Source organism: Bombina bombina, chromosome 2 (genome assembly GCF_027579735.1).
Source record: "Bombina bombina isolate aBomBom1 chromosome 2, aBomBom1.pri, whole genome shotgun sequence".
Lineage (NCBI taxonomy): Eukaryota > Metazoa > Chordata > Amphibia > Anura > Bombinatoridae > Bombina > Bombina bombina.
Genome location: NC_069500.1, coordinates 1,007,422,192 through 1,007,441,784, shown reverse-complemented (window position 1 = coordinate 1,007,441,784; position 19,593 = coordinate 1,007,422,192). Strand labels below are relative to the sequence as shown.

Genomic DNA, 19,593 nt, shown 5'->3' with positions numbered 1-19,593 from the left:
TGGTTTTTACCGCCCGCTGGTATTTGGAGTCAGTCAGGAAAGGGTCTAACGCTCACTTTCCAGCTGCGACTTTTCCATACCGCAGATCCCCCTACACCATTTGCGTATCCTATCTTTTCAATGGGATCTTTCTAACGCCGGTATTTAGAGTCTTGGCTGGAGTGAGCGTTAGACCCTCTACCGACAAGACTCCAGCCGCAGAAAAAAGTCAGTAGTTAAGAGCTTTTTGGGCTAACGCCGGTTCATAAAGCTCTTAACTACTGTACTCTACAGTACACTAACACCCATAAACTACCTATATACCCCTAAACCGAGGCCCCCCCACATCGCCGCCACTCGATTAAATTTTTTAACCCCTAATCTGCCGCTCCGTATACCGCCGCCATCTACGTTATCCCTATGAACCCCTAATCTGCTGCCCCTAACACCGCCGACCCCTATATTATATTTATTAACCCCTAATCTGCCCCCCCAACGTCGCCGCCACCTACCTACAATTATTAACCCCTAATCTGCCGACCGCACCTCACCGCTACTATAATAAAGTTATTAACCCCTAATCCGCCTCACTCCCGCCTCACTAACCCTATAAGAAATAGTATTAACCCCTAATCTGCCCTCCCTAAAATCGCCGACACCTAACTTCAATTATTAACCCCTAATCTGCCGACCGGATCTCGCCGCTACTATAATAAATGGATTAACCCCTAAAGCTAAGTCTAACCCTAACACTAACACCCCCTAAGTTAAATATAATTTAAATCTAACGAAATAAATTAACTCTTATTAAATAAATTATTCCTATTTAAAGCTAAATACTTACCTGTAAAATAAACCCTAATATAGCTACAATATAACGAATAATTATATTGTAGCTATTTTAGGATTAATATTTATTTTACAGGCAACTTTGTATTTATTTTAACCAGGTACAATAGCTATTAAATAGTTAAGAACTATTTAATAGCTAAAATAGTTAAAATAATTACAAAATTACCTGTAAAATAAATCCTAACCTAAGTTACAATTAAACCTAACACTACACTATCAATAAATTAATTACATAAAATACCTACAATTATCTACAATTAAACCTAACACTACACTATCAAACTAATTAAATACAATACCTACAAATAACTACAATTAAATAAACTAACTAAAGTACAAAAAATAAAAAAGAACTGTTACAAAAAATAAAAAAATATTTACAAACATTAGAAAATATTACAACAATTTTAAACTAATTACACCTACTCTAAGCCCCCTAATAAAATAACAAAGACCCCCAAAATAAAAAAATGCCCTACCCTATTCTAAATTAAAAAAGTTCAAAGCTCTTTTACCTTACCAGCCCTTAAAAGGGCCATTTGCGGGGCATGCCCCAAATAATTCAGCTCTTTTGCCTGTAAAAAAAACATACAATATCCCCCCCAACATTACAACCCACCACCCACATACCCCTAATCTAACCCAAACCCCCCTTAAATAAACCTAACACTAAGCCCCTGAAGATCTTCCTACCTTATCTTCACCATACCAGGTCCACCGATCCGTCTTCCGAAGTCTTCATCCAAGCCTCCAAAGTCTTCATCCAAGCCCAAGCGGTGGCTGGCGATCCATAATCCGTCTGAAGTCTTCTATCAAGTGGCAGCTGAAGAGGTCCAGAAGAGGCTCCAAAGTCTTAATCCTATCCGGGCAGAAGAGTAGATCCGGACCGGCAACCATCTTCTTCAAAGCGGTGACAAGCGGCTCCATGTTGAAGACCTCCGGCGCGGATCCATCCTCTTCTTGCGACGTCCTAAGTCAGAATGAAGGTTCCTTTAAGGGACGTCATCCAAGATGGCGTCCCTCGAATTCCGATTGGCTGATAGGATTCTATCAGCCAATCGGAATTAAGGTAGGAAAATTCTGATTGGCTGATGGAATCAGCCAATCAGATTCAAGTTCAATCCGATTGGCTGATTGGATCAGCCAATCAGATTGAGCTCGCATTCTATTGGCTGATCGGAACAGCCAATAGAATACGTTGAGCCTAATGTACCGCCACTTCAACCCTCAATACCAGCGTTGCTTACTGTAGCGGTAAGCAGCTAAAACGTGCTCATGCACGATTCCCTCATAGGATACAATGGGGCAGTTTGGGATGAAAAAAAACCTAACACCTGCAAAAAAGCAGGGTTCAGCTCCCAACGCAGCCCCATTGTTTCCTATGGGGAAACACTTTCTAAGTCTACACCTAACACCCTAACATGAACCCCAAGTCTAAAAAACCCTAACTTTACACTTATTAACCCCTAATCTGCTGCCCCCGCTATTGCTGACACCTGCATTATACTATTAACCCCTAATCTGCTGCTCCGGACACCGCCGCCACCTACATTATCCCTATGAACCCCTAATCTGCTGCCCCCAACATCGCCGACCCCTATATTATATTTATTAACCCCTAATCTGCCCCCCAACGTCGCCGCTACCTTACCTACACTTATTAACCCCTAATCTGCCGACCGGACTTCACCACAACTCTAATAAATGTATTAACCCCTAAAGCTAAGTCTAACCTTAACACCCCCTAAATTAAATATAATTTTAATCTAACGAAATAAATTAAATCTCATAAACTAAAGTATTCATATTTAAAACTAAATACTTACCTGTAAAATAAACTCTAATATAGCTACAATATAACAAATAATTATATTGTAGCTATTTTAGGATTTATATTTATTTTACAGGCAACTTTGTAATTATTTTAACTAGGTACAATAGCTATTAAATAGTTATTAACTATTTAATAGCTACCTAGTTAAAATAATTACAAAATTACCTGTAAAATAAATCCTAACCTAAGTTACAATTAAACCTAACACTACACTATCAATAAATAAATTAAATAAATTAAATACAATTAAATAAACTAAACTAAATTACAAAAAAAACAAACACTAAATTACAAAAAATAAAAAAAGATTACAAGAATATTAGACTTATTACACCTACTCTAAGCCCCCTAATAAAATAAAAAAGCCCACCAAAATAATAAAGGTCCCTACCCTATTCTAAATTAAAAAGTAACCAGCTCTTTTACCAGCCCTTAAAAGGGCTTTTTGCGGGGCATGCCCCAAAGTAATCAGCTCTTTTGACTGTAAAAAAATGACACAATACCACCCCCCAACATTACAAACCACCACCCACATACCCCTACTCTAACCCAAACCCCCCTTAAATAAACCTAACACTACCCCCCTGGAGATCTCCCTACCTTGAGTCGTGTTCACCCAGCCGGGCACCGATGGACCAAAAGAGGACATCCGGAGCGGCAGAAGTCTACATCCTATCCGGGCAGAAGAGGACATCCGGACCAGCAGACATCTTCATCCAAGCAGCATCTTCTATCTTCATCCATCCGAAGGTTCCTTTAAATGACGTCATCCAAGATGGCGTCCCTCAAATTCCGATTGGCTGATAGGATTCTATCAGCCAATCGGAATTAAGGTAGGAAAAATCGCCGGAAATCAACACGATCGAGTGCGATCGGGTTGATTGACACCTCCCTGCTGATTGGCCACGAGTCTGCAGGGGGTGGCATTGCACCAGCAGCTCTTGTGAGCTACTGGTGCAATGCTGAATATGGAGAGCGTATTGCTCTCCATATTCAGCGAGGTCTGGCGGACCTGATCTGCACTGTCGGATCAGGTCCGCCAGACCTTGATAAATAGAGGCCTTAGTGTTTCTTTGCTCACCTCCTGATTTAACCTTGGGTGCCAAAATGAATGATCGATCTAAATTTCTAGCCTTATTAAAGCTATTTTGGATCAGATTACACGGATATCCTTTTTCCCTAAATCGATTGTCATATAGCTCGATAGTGCCACAGTTTTTGCAAATCCTTCTGTAGGGTATGTTTGTCTTGCAACTATTGAGGTGGTTAGTAGCAAAGTGTAAAAAGTTGTTGCTATCTACTCTCTTCAAATAGATGGAAGACAAAACACCCCCTCCAGAGTCCCACTCTAAGAGCACATCTAAATACTCTATTTGGTCTGGCTGTATATTATGTGTAAAGGACAGACTCATTGTGTTATTGTTAAGGCTATTTACAAATTTAGCATCAGTAGTTTGGGAACCCTCCCAAATGAATAACAAATCATCAATGTAACAGCCATAGAATACCAGGTTCCCCCTCCAGTTTGAGTTGTAAATATATTCCTCTTCAAAAATGCCAATAAACAAATTGGCAAAACTGGGGGCGAACCTGGTACCCATGGCCGTTCCCTTGATTTGTACATAAAAATTATCTAAATACTGAAAATAATTGTGTGATAAAATAAATTATATAAGTTGTAATATGAAATCTTTTTGTATAGCTGGCAGATGTGTCATTTTCTAAAAGTTAAGTTAAGTTAAGTTAAAGTGAGTGCTGATTTGCCTTCCATAAGAAAGTATAATGCTTGCTGACCATTGTACAATCTGAGGTCATCGCCAGTTAATGGTGATCTAAGCAGTGTGAATGAGACATGGTTTCAAAACATGTTTGCACAACATAAAATGACCGACATGTACTAATCAGTGTGCAGACAAGCTTCGCAACCTGAAAAGTTGTCCGCACACCTTGGCTGCATACGGGCAGTGAATCCTCTTTGTTCACTACCCATATATATCATTGCACAATCCGACGATTGTGTATTGCTGCTCCCTTCTTTTCTGAAACCAATTGCATGAAAGAAGGGCCTGTCAATCACCATGATAAAAAGTGTTCGGGTGATTTCTCTCACCAATTCAGAAGTGGCGGAGAGTGTAGGAAGCAGCAGTCTGATGACTGCTGCTCCTTACATTGCGGGAAGTAGGCTCACCTGTGTGAACCTGCCCCACAATGGCTCAGAAGCTCAGAAGAAAGGGTACTACCATATTCAGACATAATCTAAAGGATAAGCAAGTCCATTCTAATTACTATGTCTCTACTCCAAGTATTATTATATTTCCTATTTCTTTTCTTTTGTTTTATTAATGTTTTTGACTTTTTAATTTTCAAACCTAAGAATTACAATATAAGTGTGACTTAGTAGTCGTTATACATGTACAATGTTAAAAAATATATCTTCTTTTAAAAAAATATTATCCATATGGCAGTGTTTAAAATGCACTATTGTAAAAGGACACAAAGGAAAAGACAAGGCAAAATTTTTAAATCACATTTATTTAAATAACAAACGGCTAGATTAGGAGTTTTGTGGTATGAGTGAAAAAGCAGCGTTGAGGCTCTTTTTCACTGGTATTACGAGTCTTGCAGGTTTAGCTGCACCGCACACTTTTTTGGCCGTAAAGCAACATAACTACCGAAGGTTTCAAAAAGTCCTTTTTCAATGGGACTTCCTTTGCGCCGTTATTACGAGTTTGCCTGGGAGGCCAAAAAGTGAGCGGTACAGCCAATACCGTCAAGATCCATATCGTAAACTGAAAGTCAGTAGTTATGGGTTTTATGCTACGACGCTGTAACATAAAACTCATAACTTAAGTGCTAAAAAGTACACTAACACCCATAAACTACCTATTAACCCCTAAACCGAGGCCCTCCCGTATCGCAAATACTAAAATAAAAATATTAATCCCTAATCTGCCGCTCCGGACATTGCCGCAACTAAAATAAACATATTAACCCCTAAACCGTCGCACTCCGACATCGCAAACACTAGTTAAATATTATTAACCCCTAATCTGCTGTCCCTAATATTGCCGCAACCTACATTACTGTTATTAACCCCTAATCTGCTGCCCCTAACATCACCGCCACTATACTAAACTTATTCACCCCTAATGCTAACCCTAAATCTAACCCTAACACCCACTAACTTTAATGTAATTAAAATAAATCTAAATAAAACCTACTATTAATAACTAAATAATTCCTATTTAAAACTAAATACTTACCTATAAAATAACCCCTAAAATAGCTACAATATAACTAATAGTTACATTGTAGCTATCTTAGGTTTTATTTTTATTTCACAGCTAAGTTTGTATTTATTTTAACTAGGTAGACTAGTTAGTAGATAGTTATTAACTATTTACTTACTACCTAACTAAAATAAATCAGCCAATCGGATTGAACTTGAATTCCGATTGGCTGATAGAATCCTATCAGCTAATCGGAATTCGAGGGACGCCATCTTGGATGACGTCCCTTAAAGGAACCTTCATTCTTCAGTTGGACGTCGAACGAAGAGGATGGATCCGCGCCGGAGGTCTTCAAGATCAGCCGCTCGTCATCGGATTGAAGAACATAGAAGATGCCGCCTGGATGAAGATGTTTGCCGGTCTGGATGTCCTCTTCTGCCCGGATAGGATGAAGATTTCTGCCCGAAGATGGACTTCTTCATTTGCCGCTTGGATCAAGACTTCAGCCAGAGAATGGACGTCACTCTTCAGCCCCCGCTTGGGCTTGGATGAAGACATCGGAGGCTCTTCTGGACCGATCGGTGAACTCGGTGTGGTGAAGACAAGGTAGGGAGATCTTCAGGGGCTTAGTGTTAGGTTTATTTAAGGGGGGTTTGGGTTAGATTAGGGGTATGTGGGTGGTGGGTTGGAATGTTGGGGGGGGTATTGTATGTTTTTTTTTTACAGGCAAAAGAGCTGAATTCTTTGGGGCATGCCCCGCAAATGGCCCTTTTAAGGACTGGTAAGGTAAAAGAGCTTTTCTATTTTAATTTTAGAATAGGGTAGGGCATTTTTTTATTTTGGGGGGCTTTGTTATTTTATTAGGGGGCTTAGAGTAGGTGTAATTAGTTTAAAATTGTTGTAATATTTTTCTAATGTTTGTAAATATTTTTTTATTTTTTTGTAACTTAGTTCTTTTTTATTTTTTGTACTTTAGTTAGTTTATTTTATTTGAATTAATTTGCAGGTATTGTATTTAATTAATTTATTGATAGTGTAGTGTTAGGTTTAATTGTAGATAATTGTAGGTATTTTATGTAATTAATTCATTGATAGTGTAGTGTTAGGTTTAATTGTAACTTAGGTTAGGATTTATTTTACAGGTAATTTTGTAATTATTTTAACTAGGTAGCTATTAAATAGTAAATAACTATTTAATAGCTATTGTACCTGGTTAAAATAAATACAAAGTTGCCTGTAAAATAAATATTAATCCTAAAATAGCTACAATATAATTATTTGTTATATTGTAGCTATATTAGGGTTTATTTTACAGGTAAGTATTTAGCTTTAAATAGGAATAATTTATTTAATAAGAGTTAATTTTTTTCGTTAGATTTAAATTATATTTAATTTAGGGGGGTGTTAGTGTTAGGGTTAGACTTAGCTTTAGGGGTTAATCCATTTATTAGAGTAGCGGTGAGGTCCGGTCAGCAGATTAGGGGTTAATAATTGAAGTTAGGTGTCGGCGATGTTAGGGAGGGCAGATTAGGGGTTAATACTATTTCTTATAGGGTTATTGAGGCGGGAGTGAGGCGGATTAGGGGTTAATAACTTTATTATAGTAGCGGTGAGGTCCGGTCAGCAGATTAGGGGTTAATTATTGTAGGTAGGTGGAGGTGACATTGGGGGCGGCAGATTAGGGGTTAATAAATATAATATAGGGGTCGGCGGTGTTAGGGGCAGCAGATTAGGGGTACATAAGTATAACGTAGGTGGCGGCGGTGTGCGGTCGGCAGATTAGGGGTTAAAAAAATTAATCGAGTGGCGGCGATGTGGGGGGACCTCGGTTTAGGGGTACATAGGTAGTTTATGGGTGTTAGTGTACTTTAGAGCACAGTAGTTAAGAGCTTTATGAACCGGCGTTAGCCCAGAAAGCTCTTAACTACTGACTTTTTTCTGCGGCTGGAGTTTTGTCCGTAGATTTCTAACGCTCACTTCAGCCAAGACTCTAAATACCGGCGTTATTTAGATCCCATTGAAAAGATAGGATATGCAAATGGCGTAGGGGAATCTGCGGTATGGAAAAGTCGCGGCTGCAAAGTGAGCGTTAGACCCTTACCTACAAGACTCCAAATACCAGCGGTAGCCCAAAACCAGCGTTAGGAGCCTCTAACGCTGGTTTTGACGGCTAACGCCAAACTCTAAATCTAGCCGATAGTGTTTTACAGTATAACACAAATATATAAACTCTGAGTGTATGTGTATAAATATATATATATATATATATATATATATATACACATACATACACTCACACACTAATGCATAGAGTGAGAGAAGATTCTTTTAATGTATGCATTTGTGTATGTGTGTGTATGTATGTATGTGTGTGTATATATATATATATATATATATACATTATATATATTTGCATATATACTGTTTCGATATATAGATAGAAAGACACATGTGCAATATATTCAAAATCCCCGAGCTCATATAGATTTATTATTTATGTACAAGTTTAACGGTTGTATTGTAGCAAAAAGGATTTCAGTTTGGCTGACACATGTAAATTGTAATATCATTCAATACTGTCTAAAGGAATGGTTTACATTAGAACTTCACTGCAGATGGAGACACTGCCTAGGCAGAGAACCATTTCCTCCCACAGTGAAGTGAATTATAAAGCTTCTGGGCAAGTCTGCCTTCTAACAGTGAGTTTATCCCTTTAGAATTTTTTGCCGGTAATCTCTATTGTGATGTGAATAACTTTATAACACAGCACTATTGTGATGATCCTATTAGCATCTGGCCCTATACGTTGCTCTCTGTGTCTTGAGGTCCCATCAGAATCCGTTATAGAGTCGACCTGGCTAGGAGATTAGGAGCCAAAAGTAAATATTAAAAATTACTGTTGAAGGAAATTTTTTCACTGTAGGTTAATTCTTTCCTTTTTAATCACATAACAACCTCCCTGTTTTATAATCCAGCCACTGTTAATGCATTTCAAGTGAATCCTTCTGTGTTTCTCAACTGCATTTCTCAGGGCACAACAGGCCAGATTTTCTAGATATCTAAAAGAGAGCAAAGATAAAATAATCAACTGGTTATTAACCTGCTCTCACCCAAGTTAATCCTAAAAAATTACAGTGGATGTTTGGCTTTTTTCCTATCTTTAATTTGATTCGACTAGTAAGATTTTCCCTCTGGGCTAGTAACTTTTCTCCCCTTATTTTTGCCTCATGACTTCATACTTAATTAACCATAGGGATGAAGGTACTTTGTTTTGTGGAATTTGAATATGTTCTGCAAATGAGTGCTCCTAAATATTTGGTTTCAAAAAGAATCAAGATAGCTGTACCTGTCTAATTTGTATTTTTAAATTCTTTACAGTTATCATGCAATGGCTATTGCTTAAAATTGTGTCTATGGTTAAAAACATAGGAGAATAAAGAACCAACTGTTCAATTAAATCGGTCAATTTTCAGTCTGTGTTAACCTGTCAAAATACATTTCATTTTTGTCATTGTTCTATATTAAAGATAGATAAAAAGCATGCTTTAATTCCCATTGCACCTAATCCTTTCATCCTCTGTCTAAAGAGCAAAATCACATCTATTATCACTTTTCTTCTTTTCAATTACCCTGAGCTTTGTAGAATCACTTCATATATGTGGATGTTTTCTAACCATAAATATTATGGTCCTTAAGTCTTTCCTAATTGGTTTTATATTGTGAACCATGTGCTCTTTCAGTAACCTTTCTTCAGACAAATTTATTTATTTATATGGTAAAAAGAATTTCTGAGAACCAAAAGTTGATATTTAGATAGGATTAAGCGTTAGTTTAATGAAAATCTGAAATATAAACTATGTGCCTTACTAGACACTGCATGCACCATATATTCTTTACTATTGTTCACTTGTTATCTGTACAAACATAAGGCAGCTATTTTAATTCATAAGATTATGTGCTCGTCAGGTTAGCGTGACCAAAGACCTCACGTAAAGGCTTAGGGCTAAAAAAAATGTGCACGATACACAACATAAATACATTAAACTTAACTGTTACACTCATATATACACTATATAAAAAATATTCATATAAATATTAATAAAACAAGTTTAAAAGGGTTAAAAGGTATATGGTATATGACACAGTGCTTGAATGGATATATATGTGTGTGTATATATATATATATATATATATATATATATATATATATATAGTCTTACAATATTAAGCACTCACTGAACTAAGTTCAAAAAGTACAAATAAACTTTATTCCATGAAGTTTCGGGACTACTGATCAATCAAACATGAGAAAATCACACATATATATTTGCCCACAATCCAATAAACAAGCTATCCCTCCCCTTAGGCTGAGTCAATAAACACACACCATGTGCAAATACATTGTACACATCAAAATATATGCCTCAGCTGTGCCTCATCAAGCCACGCATTTGATATCTTATGTGCTGCTAATCACATGTGATATTTGTAAATACACATGCTGTATCTGCATTCCCTCTGCATTACCATCACCAATTGCACCGTGTCACTCATATAGCTATGTGTGATCACTGCTGCTATACCATATCATGAGATCCAAAATAAATAACATAGCATATGTCATAACGATCTGGTCAAACATGCCCCTTTAAACGCCACCAAGCATCACTATGTCAGTCACCTAATCTTCAATTCCATAGGTTTACAATGCTACCCAGACAAACACACCACTCATCACAAGGCACTAGCCACATTATGCACCGCCCAAGTATGAGGGATTACCAATCAGAGATAAGTAGTGTCATCTTGCTATTTACCTTAAGTAAACACAACAACACATCAAACACATCATACGATCATGGTGCTTTACCGTGTCTCAACCATCTGAACTAGCATGGAAAGGGTAGAAATCAAAACACTGTGCTATGCATTCTTTGAAACTTAAGCTCATAAAGTAGGATCTAAAAACACTTACCATAGCACATATCTTATCGGTCAAGGAGAAAACACCCCCCTCAGACATCACCAAGCATCCCCATGGTATTCATGAAGTTATCGATTTCATAGGATTACAAAATTGATCAAACAAACACACCCTTCATCAACTTTGTCTTTAAAATATTTACAATATTGGCAACACAATGTACCGCCCATATATAACATATTACCTATTACAGATGCACAAAAGCAATTGAGTAGGTATATAATATAAGTGGTTGCGCATGTCACAAATGCTTTTATTTGCTATTTATTTGTTTTCAAGGAATGTTGGAATGTGGATCCTGTGAGCATGCTGTTGCATGTTACGCAGCACAGACACTTGAAGCATCAATTTTTCTTTTCACCAAGCCACATATGGTCCCTATTGGCAGGTTCCACATCCGTCCAAACCAGAAGATCTCTTAGGTTACACCCTCGTCTATTTTATTAGTCACAACCCTCTTATCCGGTGAATAGGTGGTAACAAATATCAAGCTTGGACTACTATAATCCTCACCCCAGGTTACCTTCTTGGCCATATCAGTAGCTTCTTGTTGCAAATGTGTCAAGTCTTTCATCTTATACCCTCAATTGAGAAACCTCAGAGTCATTGCGTCCAACTGTTGCATGCCTCTATTTGGGTCAGTATTGTTCCTAATGACCCGTTGGAATTGTGCCTTAGGTATATTAGGAATGAGTATGACTACTATTTGGGTGCAGAATAGAATTTCTGTCTGTTTCCTTTATATATATATATATATATATATATATATATATATATATATATATATATATATATATATATATATATATATATATATATATATATATATATATATATATATATATATATATATATATATATGAAACAAAAAAAGCGTGTATGTCAAAGGGTTAAAAAACCTCTCTTTCAAAACACAGAACTGCGCTCTAAATAAACCTATTTTTTTAAAATACAATATAAATATCTGGATGATGCCAAAATCAAAACATTCAAATAATCAAATAATATTGATTCATTGAAAATATATAACAGAATGAAATATATAATGATAAGATAATAAATCACAATAAAAAGGATAAGTTGGTTGGATCCCACGTAATAGTGCAGATCAATTGTAGGTGTCGGCTGCTGTATCTTATTAATCCTCCGGAATCTCACGGAGTAAGGTAGAAATCTAAAAAAATGAGAAAGAAAGCGCACAAAGGCACCTACATAGTGCAAATCAATTTAATTTAAACAATAATACAGGGGTATATTAAAACTGCTCCCCGTAGGGTATCTACTCACAAGAGTCAACCTCAAACTTGTGAGGTATGTTTGAGCATGTAGTTTGAAAGTTCCGCTCAGAACCGCTTGCTATGAAAGTGCTTAATCAAAGAAGTCAGGACAAATCCAACCTGAATGCCGGGTGTCGCTGTCTGTAACTCGAGATCTGGACAAGTATTTCTCCCGGCCTCTTATTCCACTCACATCCCTTTTTGGTAGGAGTTTTTTTGGGATACAATCTTTCTTGAGCAAAATGGTCCGTGCAGATACAAACACAGCTGATCGCAAATAGTGCTGGCAGAATGGTGAACCGCTGAGGGAGAGAGCTGAGATCCCAGGAACAATTAATGAGGATTCAGAATTCAGTCTGTGCTGATCCAAAGTGATATATATATATATAGTGTATATAAAAAGTCTACATACCCCTGTTAAAATATCAGGTTTCTGTGATGTAAAAAAAATTAGACAAAGATAAATCATTTCAGAACTTTTTCCACCTTTAATGTGATGTATAAACTACACAACTCAATTGAAAAACAAACTGAAATCTTTAAGGTGGAGGGAAGTAAACAAAAAAAAACTAAAATAATGTGGTTGCATAAGTGTGTACGCCCTCTTATAACTGGGGATGTAGCTATGTTCAGAATGAACCAATCACATTCTAAACCATGTTAAATAAGAGTCATCACACACTTGCCATAATTTAAAGTGCCTCTGATTAACCCTGAATAAAGTTCAGCTGTTCTAGTAGGTCTTTCCTGACATTTTCTTAGTTGCGTTCTACACAAAAGCCATGGTCCGCAGAGAGATTCCAAAGCATCAGAGGGATCTCATTGTTAAAAGGTATCAGTCAGAAGAAGGGTGCAAAACAATTTCCAAGACATTAGATATACCATGGAACACAGTTAAGACAGTCATCATCAAGTGGAGAACATATGATACAACAATGACATTACCAAGAACTGGATGTCCCTCCAAAATTGATGAAAATATGAGAACATTAAAGGAGCTGCAGGAATATCTGGCAAGTACTGGCTGTGTAGTACATGTGACAACAATCTCCCGTATTCTTACAACAAAATTAAATTACTACAATTAAATAAATTAATCCTATTTAAAACTAAGTACTTACCTATAAAATAAACCATAAGATAGCTACAATATAACTAATAGTTACATTGTAGCTATCTTAGGGTTTATTTTTATTTTACAGGCAACTTTGTATTTATTTTAACTAGGTAGAATAGTTATTAAATAGTTATTAAATATTTAATAACTACCTAGTTAAAATAAGTACAAATTTACCTGTAAAATAAATCCTAACCTAAGTTACAATTACACCTAACACTACACTATCATTAAATTAATTACCTAAACTAACTACAATTAAATACAATTAAATAAAATAAACTAAAGTACAAAAAAACACTAAATTACAGAAAATACAAAAATAATTGCAATATTTTTAAACTAATTACACCTACTCTAATCCCCCTAACAAAATAAAAAGCCCCCCAAAATAATAAAATTCCCTACTCTATACTAAATTACAAATAGCCCTTAAAAGGGCTTTTTGCGGGGCATTGCCCCAAAGTAATCAGCTCTTTTACCTGTAAAAAAAATACAATACCCCCCCACATTAAAACCCACCACCCACACACCCAATCCTACTCTAAAACCCACCCAATCCCCCCTTAATAAAACCTAACACTACCCCCTTGAAAATCATCTTCTATCTTCATCCATCCGGAGCGGAGCGGGTCCATCTTGAAGCCAGCCGATGCAGAGCATCCTCTTCTTCTGATGACTCCCAACGAATGAAGGTTCCTTTAAATGAAGTCATCCAAGATGGCGTCCCTTGAATTCCAATTGGCTGATAGGATTCTATCAGCCAATGGGAATTAAGGTAGGAAAAATCCTATTGGCTGATGCAATCAGCCAATATAATTGAGATCACATTCTATTGGCCGAATGGAACAGCCAATAGAATGCGAGCTCAATCCTATTGGCTGATTGGAGCAGCCAATAGGATTGAACTTCAATCCTATTGGTTGATCCAATCAGCCAATAGGATTTTTCCTACCTTAATTCCGATTGGCTGATAGAATCCTATCAGCCAATCGGTATTCAAGGGATGCCATCTTGGATGACGTCATTTAAAGGAACCTTCATTCGTCGGGAGTCGTCAGAAGAAGAGGATGCTCCGCGTCGGCTGGCTTCAAGATGGACCCGCTCCGCTCCGGATGGATGAAGATAGAAGATGCCACCTGGATGAAGCCTTCTGCCCATCTGGAGGTCCTCTTCTGCCCGGATTGGATGAAGACTTCTGCCCCTCTGGAGGACCACTTGTGCCCAGCTGGATGAAGACGGCTCAAGGTAGGGTGATCTTCAAAGGGGTAGTGTTAGGTTTTATTAAGGGGGGATTGGGTGGGTTTTAGAGTAGGGTTGGGTGTGTGGGTGGTGGGTTTTAATGTGGGGGGGTATTGTCTTTTTTTTTACAGGTAAAAGAGCTGATTACTTTGGGGCAATGCCCCGGAAAAAGCCCTTTTAAGGACTATTTGTAATTTAGTATAGGGTAGGGAATTTTTTATTTTTTTTATTTTATTAGGGGGATTAGATTAGGTGCAATTAGTTTAAAATTCTTGTAATTATTTTTTTATTTTCTGTAATTTAGTTTGTGTTTTTTTTGTACTTTAGTTTATTTTATTTAATTGTAGTTAATTGTAGTTAGTTTATGTAATTAATTTAATGATAGTGTAGTGTTAGGTGTAATTGTAATTTAGGTTAGGATTTATTTTACAGGTAAATTTGTACTTATTTTAACTAGGTAGTTATTTAATAACTATTGTACCTAGTTAAAATAAATACAAAGTTGCCTGTAAAATAAATATAAACCCTAAGCTAGATACAAATGTAACTATTAGTTATATTGTAGCTAGCTTAGGGTTTATTTTATAGGTAAGTATTTAGTTTTAAAAAGGATTAATTTATTTAATTGTAGTAATTTTATTTAGTTTTATTTAAATTATATTTAAGTTAGGGGGGTGTTAGGGTTAGACTTAGGTTTAAGGGTTAATAAATTTTATATAGTTGCGGCGACATTGGGGTCAGCAGATTAGGGGTTAATAAATATAGGTAGGTGTCGGCGATTTTAAGGATGGCAGATTAGGGGTTAATAAAATGTAACTAGTGTTTGCGAGGCGGGAGTGCGGCGGTTTAGGGGTTAATATATTTATTAAAGTGGCGGTGATGTCCAGTCGGCAGATTAGGGGTTAAAAACTTTATTAAAGTGTTTCCGATGTGGGGGGGCCTCGGTTTAGGGGTTAATAGGTAGTTTATGGGTGTTAGTGTACTTTTTAGCACTTTAGTTAAGAGTTTTATGTTACGGTGTTAGCCCATAAAACTCTTAACTACTGACTTTTAAATGTGGTAGGAGTCTTGACAGGAGAGGGTGTACTGCTCACTTCTTCCAAGACTTGTAATACCGGCAAGTCCCATTAAAAAGATAGGATACGCAATTTACGTAAGGGGATTTGCGGTAAGCTCGAGTCGCGGAAGAAAAGTGAGCAGTACACCTGTACCTGCCAGACTCGTAATACCAGCAGGCTTTAAAAAGCAGCGTTGGGACCTCTCAACACTGCTTTTTAAGGCTAACGCAAGACTCGTATTCTAGCCGTAATGTTCTCTACATAGGTTAAAATGTTATTTGTATTTTTCAATATTATATATTATATATATAAATCCAAGTATGACTCTGACCTCCTAGGACAACCATCTGAGCAAACATTCTAAATAGATATAGAGCAATAAACAGTGAAGCCACAGGGTTTTGCAAAACATGACAAATTTATTGAAGTTCAGATCAAACAAACTATGTGAAACACACTCTTATATAGGGCAAAAAGAAACCGTGATAACCTCCTCCCCTCTGAGTAAGGCACCAAAAAATTCAAAATCGTACACACAATGTGAAAATCGCCAAAATGGAAATAGTACTTTAAACCAGATACATATTGTTACTTATTAACTGTTACCTATTAACATTAGCATTACTGGGCTAAAGAAAGCTGCACCCAGGTGGTAAATCGCCATAGAACAGGCTAAAAATAATATTGAGCTGGGTGTTTGTTCCTGTGAGTGTGCTTCTCTCTGTGTGTATTAAGTATCCATATGGGAAAAAAGGGGAAACCAGACGTGGACTCCTTGCTCAGTGTGCTTAGAGTAATATGGTTACACCTCACTGACGAGTCCCAATGAAGGCCAAAATGATCATCTGGGGTTGCTGTGTTTCTAGAGGAATTGCCTGATATTTTGGTGCTGGACTGACTGTAATAGGTGGGATCAGACTGATATGCTACAGAAAAGTTCTACTCTGTGAAAAGCATTACTGGGCTAAAAGAATCTGCACCCAGGTGGTAAATCGCCATAGAACAGGCTAACAATGGTATTGAGCTGGTTCTTCATTCCTGTGAGTGTACTTCTCTCTGTGTGTATTTAGTCTACCTATTAACGCTACACAGTGTGTTTGACATATTGATGTGTATGTTACACATAATGTGTGTCTCCATTACTTGTAATGCCGGACCGGAAGTGGTTTGGAGTACTACTTCTGGTTTGGCGATTTTCACATTGCGTGTATGATTTTGAATTTTTTGGTAATGCACAACAAGATATAAATACAGCGCTAAGCCTAAAGGTTACAACTTGCCAATCCCAGACAACCTCCCTTAAAATGGACACAATAGGCAATACAAAAATGAAATAAAAGAGAGGGCGCTAGAAAGCTGGAAGTAACCAACACATTTATTCCATAAACATCTAGTTAAATATAAAAGGTTTAGGATAAAAATAGGATTAAAATTTGCATGGATCTAAAAAAGAGATAATACATAAGAAAACATATATAATAACAGGGGACGTCTGCCTTATTGTAGGTTAATATGATGATAGAAAATTTAAGTGTTTATAAAAAACAATACAAAAGACGATAAAAAAAATACAAAAAAATAAAAAACAAAAAGTAAAAAATATGAAAGATAATTCGCCAAAAATACCACCTTATTTTGTTAAAAACCACCTTCAAATTGTAATAATGATAGTTGATGTTATTACATATAACAATGTACAAATGTACTTCTCCGTAACTGGAGAAAGGAAAACACCAAGTCTGTGTCTACAATTAGAGGCAACAAGTTGGAATGTTACTGTGGCCACATGTAACAATGTAATGTCCAGAAAGTATCAGTCAGCACCTGAACCACTTGCACGCCATGTAGGGGTACCACCAAACCCTACACAAAATGTAGTTAATATCCAAGAAGTATGGCAGCCATCAGTAGTTTAACAAATGGTCTTTATTTGGAGCACAGCAAACAAAGCAGCAACGTTTCAGGAGCTTCCTCCCTTTGTCAAGCAGCATGCTTGACAAAGGGAGGAAGCTCCCGAAACGTCGCTGCTTTGTTTGCTGTGCTCCAAATAAAGACCATTTGTTAAACTACTGATTGCTGCCATACTTCTCACATGTAACAATGTAACAGTTGGTAACTTGAGTAACAAATTGAAGCGAGTGACAAGTCTTCTTAGTGTTAACTGTTTTGCTTCAATAATATGGAACAGCCTTGGTACAGAAATACACACAGCCTGCCGGATCCCTATAGTTTCAGGTCGGCAATTGTATCACACCACTGCTCACCTTCAGGGGAAGTCAGATTAATGACACTTACCCCACTTTGCAAAAAGCAGCTTGTTTATCTGTATTTTAGACTCACAGTCCTGCCGGATCACAATTCTGTCAAGTCGGCATCTCGTGTGATTGATATCACTACTCAAAATTCCTATGCGTAGAAAATACCAACAGGATCCCGGCAGTTATAGAGTTTGTGTTCCGAAAGTATGACGACCCGCACTTAGAGTGTATCACGCGCGGGTTAAACTAGGTACCTAGTAAGAAAGTGTTGTTCTTAACAGGATAAACAGCTTTGCTTCCTTAACAGGTGAAAGTAAAGGATGAAACAGTTTTGCTACATATTGTTTCCCTTAGCAATACAGCCAGAAAGAGATCATTGCATATACATTGAGGCAATGTATATAGAGTATTTAGTCTAGGGGGTTAGACATGTGAACGTGCAGACCATTTAAGTCTTCTAACACACATGTATTAACCAATGACATAGATCAGGGATTCACCTCCAATCTATAGATCACAGAGAACCCCCATATACAACCACTCTCTTCATTCCTCCTACTCGCTTCATGCATAACTGATGCTCTTTATATTAAGAAAACAAAATTGGGCATAGAGTTAAGTCCCTTGGGATGGATGGTGTCCAATATGAACATCCATTCATCTTACCTCTTTAGGAGCAATTTGTTTCTGTCTCCGCCATGTGCTGGTTTCGTGATGTGATCAATTAGTATCACCCTGACTGATGTCACCGGGTGTTTGGCCTCCATCCAATGGCATGTTACGGGCTGTTCAGATTTGCCCTTCTTGATCGCTTGCCTTATAGCAGGTTTTGCCTATATAATGCAAACCACATGGACAAATCAACATGTAAACCACATGTGTATTGGTGCATGTGATTGAGTGATTTATGGTATATTTTTTGCTATTATGCATATAATTTAATTTTTTAGTGGCAATCATTCCATTTTAGGTGGTGCAGTTCGGGCACTTGTAGCATCGTTTACGTGATCTCTTTCATGTAGCTTCTAATAGGTTCTGAGATTACCAATAGGTCCCTCAGATTGGTGTTACATCTGTAACTAACAATAGGGGTGATATATTTGGTAAATTTTAACTTGGTGTCTGACAGCAGAATGGGCCAGAACTCCTTCATAGAACGTCCCACTCTAGATGTGTTAGGAGCAAAAGTGGTGGTAAAAATTATGTTATCCTCACTTGCTTTTGTAACAATTTCTCTTGAGTCGTATCTTTCAGTTGTTCTTTGACAGAATTTATTATTGCTTAATTGTATCCTCTCTTCAGGAATTTGTTTTGTATCTCCTCTACCTGTGAGACTCACTTCTCAATGTTAGAGTTGTTCCTAATTGCTCTTATGAATTGGGATTTAATAATGCCCCTTGTCAGGGAAGGGGCATGACAACTGTCGGCCATCAGCAGTGAGTTGCGGTCTATCGGTTTAGAGTATAATGTGGTTTCCAATCCAGTATGTCTCTTACTGATTAATAGGTCCACAAATTCTGTGGAACTCTCACTAAAACATATTTTGAATCTGACTGTGGTGTTGCTATTTTACTGCTGAAACCATTGATGTAGATTTTCTGTGCTTCCTCTCCAAATCAAAAGAATGTCATCGATGTACCTCTTGTAAAAAATTACCTGAGTTACATCTTTTGACCATAAAAATAATTTTTCAAATGCAGACATGAAAAGGTTTGCATACGATGGGGCCATGTTCAACCCTATCACCATGCCTTCTGTCTGT

The 19,593-nt window shown here is 37.2% G+C and overlaps 1 protein-coding gene across 1 annotated transcript in view; it reads left to right on the top strand.

The window, feature by feature from the left end:
- The window catches only part of LOC128649980 (bifunctional heparan sulfate N-deacetylase/N-sulfotransferase 4), a 904,342-nt gene that overhangs the window by 657,295 nt on the left and 227,454 nt on the right, over window positions 1-19,593 (top strand). The window lies entirely within an intron of this gene.